The sequence below is a fragment of the Egretta garzetta genome, unplaced genomic scaffold, assembly GCF_000687185.1.
Source record: "Egretta garzetta isolate BGI_Z169 unplaced genomic scaffold, ASM68718v1 scaffold250, whole genome shotgun sequence".
Taxonomy (NCBI): domain Eukaryota; kingdom Metazoa; phylum Chordata; class Aves; order Pelecaniformes; family Ardeidae; genus Egretta; species Egretta garzetta.
In genome coordinates, this window is record NW_009258294.1 from 525,042 (window position 1) to 527,779 (window position 2,738).

The 2,738-nt window shown below is 37.1% G+C and overlaps 1 protein-coding gene across 3 annotated transcripts in view; it reads left to right on the top strand.

The window, feature by feature from the left end:
• The window catches only part of KDM4C (lysine demethylase 4C), a 290,608-nt gene that overhangs the window by 1,249 nt on the left and 286,621 nt on the right, over window positions 1-2,738 (top strand). The window contains exon 1 of one of the 3 annotated variants that reach the window (XM_009638241.2): window positions 1,634-1,748. The exons of 1 other annotated variant lie outside the window; for it this stretch is intronic. The gene's annotated coding sequence lies outside the window, so the exon portion shown is untranslated. Of the gene's footprint in view, window positions 1-1,633; window positions 1,749-1,798; window positions 2,330-2,738 lie in introns of those variants that run through there. One more of the 3 variants, XM_035893595.1, reaches the window with a different exon arrangement.

The following is a 2,738-nucleotide window of genomic DNA, read 5'->3' on the forward strand; positions in this document are numbered from 1 at the left end:
CCAGCGATTCTGGGTCGGGGCGGTCGGTGGAAGCGCTCCGAGGGATCGGGCGGGTTCCGCGGCTGGTCAGAGTGGTCGGGCAGAGTAAGGTACAGCGGTACCTCTCTCCCTGTCTTCTGGGCTTTGGTGGAATTCTGCCGGCTTTCCCAACAGCCCCTTTTTCTTACGACGTACGGCCGCGTTGATACAGCCCCTTCGTTGCGGCGTGCTGCTAAGGCGTTCCGGGACGTTAACAATTGTGAAGTGTTAGAAAAAGACTTTAAAGCTGCCTCGTGAGTCAAATACTCAGTTAAGCGCCGGTTCCACTGTCTGTCTGTCTGTGTGTCTGTGGTTATAGTGCTCCATGCTTTCAGAGCCAGTTTCGGGATCAGGGCTTTATGCCATGTTAATAGTCTTCTGTTAATGATCCTTCTTTCCTCTGCGCTTGATCTTAACTGGCAATCAAAGTGAGAAGTGTATACAAAATACTTTTTTCTGCTAGGTTAACAGTGTTAGGAAAAATACGAGGTGCTCATGTCTTTTTTTTTTTTTTTTTTTTTTTTTAAAGATTTATACCAGCTCAGACCATAAACAGCATTTATTTTTTGTATTGTCAAACTGCAGATTTGTGAGTCTTTGCACTCTCTTTTGAGACATTAGCAACAGCAGTGACGGAAGTCACCTGGTGGCTACTACACCAGCAGTTTTTAAGCTGAAACGCTTTCCACAAGAAAGAAGCTTGCTGGCAGCCTAATGCAGGCTATTTTTTTTTTTTTTTTCCCTCCAGTGTTTTTTTGCTCATGGTTTTAACCAAGAATATGAAAATGACTGTGGTATAAAATTTATCTTGGGCTTTACCCTTATTTTTCCTTGAACTGTGATAACTAGCTGATGGTACTGCTTCACAGAAGCACCTTCCAAATGCAAGACAATGGAAAACACAAGCGTGATTTGCTTTTCAGTACTTGAAATGAGGGTAAACTAAACCATGGCCAGTCATGCTTATCTTACTCTCAACTTCGTTTTGGAGTGGTGCTGATGTTATTGATTGCTGGCAACTGATGTTTTTCTTCTGGCTAAATGCAGAATATGGATGCATGTAAGAGCAATTCCCTTTCTCGGGACTGACCCAAGGAACAGTGTGTGTCATCCAAATAGATGGATGTGATTAAATAGATGTTGGGTCAGAATTAGAGCTAATGTATATGAGGAAAACATTTTTAGGTAGTGTTTGTTTAAACAAAAAAAGCTGATTTGGTCTCTGATTTTTTTCTTTAATGGTAAATACGATGAAATAGAAAAAAAATCAAGTCCTGTAATTTTTAGTCTTTAATTACTGATGAGTATTGAGTATAGAATTTTGTTTCTCTTGGCCTGATTTCTAAACAAATCAGCTAAACAGTTCTGCACAAAATCCTAATGCGCAATTACCACAGTAATGCATTCAAATCAGAAAATGATGTTGTCAAGTGTTATTAGAATCTTCCTAAGCTACTATGAACAAGCACAGTAATTATTAAAATAATAAAAAAAAAGATGCTTCATACCTAACTTTATTAAAAAATATTGGATTGAGTAGGTTTAGGATTTTGACAGTTTAACCAGCTCTTGGTTGGTCTACTTCTTAGTTCTGCAGTTAAGTCACTTGAAATTTTCATTTTTTTTCTACAGCTGTCTTTTGCTGGGATATGTTTCATCAGCGTGATGCTGAACAGAATGGAAGTGGGGTATAGAGTGGTATCAGTTTTGGTTAAATTTGTTTTACGAAGGTGGTATTTTTATCCTACTACCTCCCAATATAAATTAGAAAAACCCTAATACATTTTGAAACACATTTTTAGTATACACAAAGCTTCAAAGAGAGCGCATTTTGCTGTAATTCTGCTAAAATGAGATGTTTTCAGGTTCTCTGAATGATCACCTGAATGATTCAAAAGATGATGTTCAGAAACGTTAAGATTTTAACACTTAGCTAGTAAAAAATCTCCATAGTCACTTCATAGCTTAATTTTTCATGTCTTAAAATGAACAAGTGATGTGTTGAGTTCTTCTTTTGGTTTTCATTTAGATTCGCAGGCTGACTTGTAAGATATTTTGAAGAAATGCAGGATTTTATACTTGGAAGATAGTAATTGTTGTGTAATCAAATCACATAATGAAGGTGTTCATAACAATTTGCTGATCCGAAGTCCAAAGTGCATTATAAACTCTTGTTGTAGTTTTGGTATATAAAGAGTTCGGGTGTACTTCAGGTTTCTTAGGTGGCATTGTATTATTCATTCTGTTGTAGGCTTGCATTTTGCTCCAACTTTATTTCACCTGTTTAAAATTGTGGAGTTATGCACAGCGGGTAAGTCGTTAACTTTGTCCGTGTGAGTAGTCCTACTACTGAGTTAATGCAAGCACTCATTTTTATCCTTAATTCTGTTTACCTCTAATGTTTAAGGGACAGCGTATTTGGGACAGTATATCCTAAAACCTGAGGGCAATATATGTAAACAAGATCAGAAAATTTGTCAGGATTTTTAACTTTTTTTTTTTTCCTAAAAGAGTTAAAACACATCTTGTGAAGACTGAATATTGAAAAAATTTCAGTGTCTAATGAGTTTCACTTTCTGATTCTCAGACATGACAGGATGCTTCATTGACTGTTGCAGATACTATAGGGGAGTTCCACAAAAAAAATAGTTCCAGTCCCTTTGTGACATTTCTACCTGTAAAATGTAGAATCATTAGATTGAGGCTGTTGTGATTTAGCT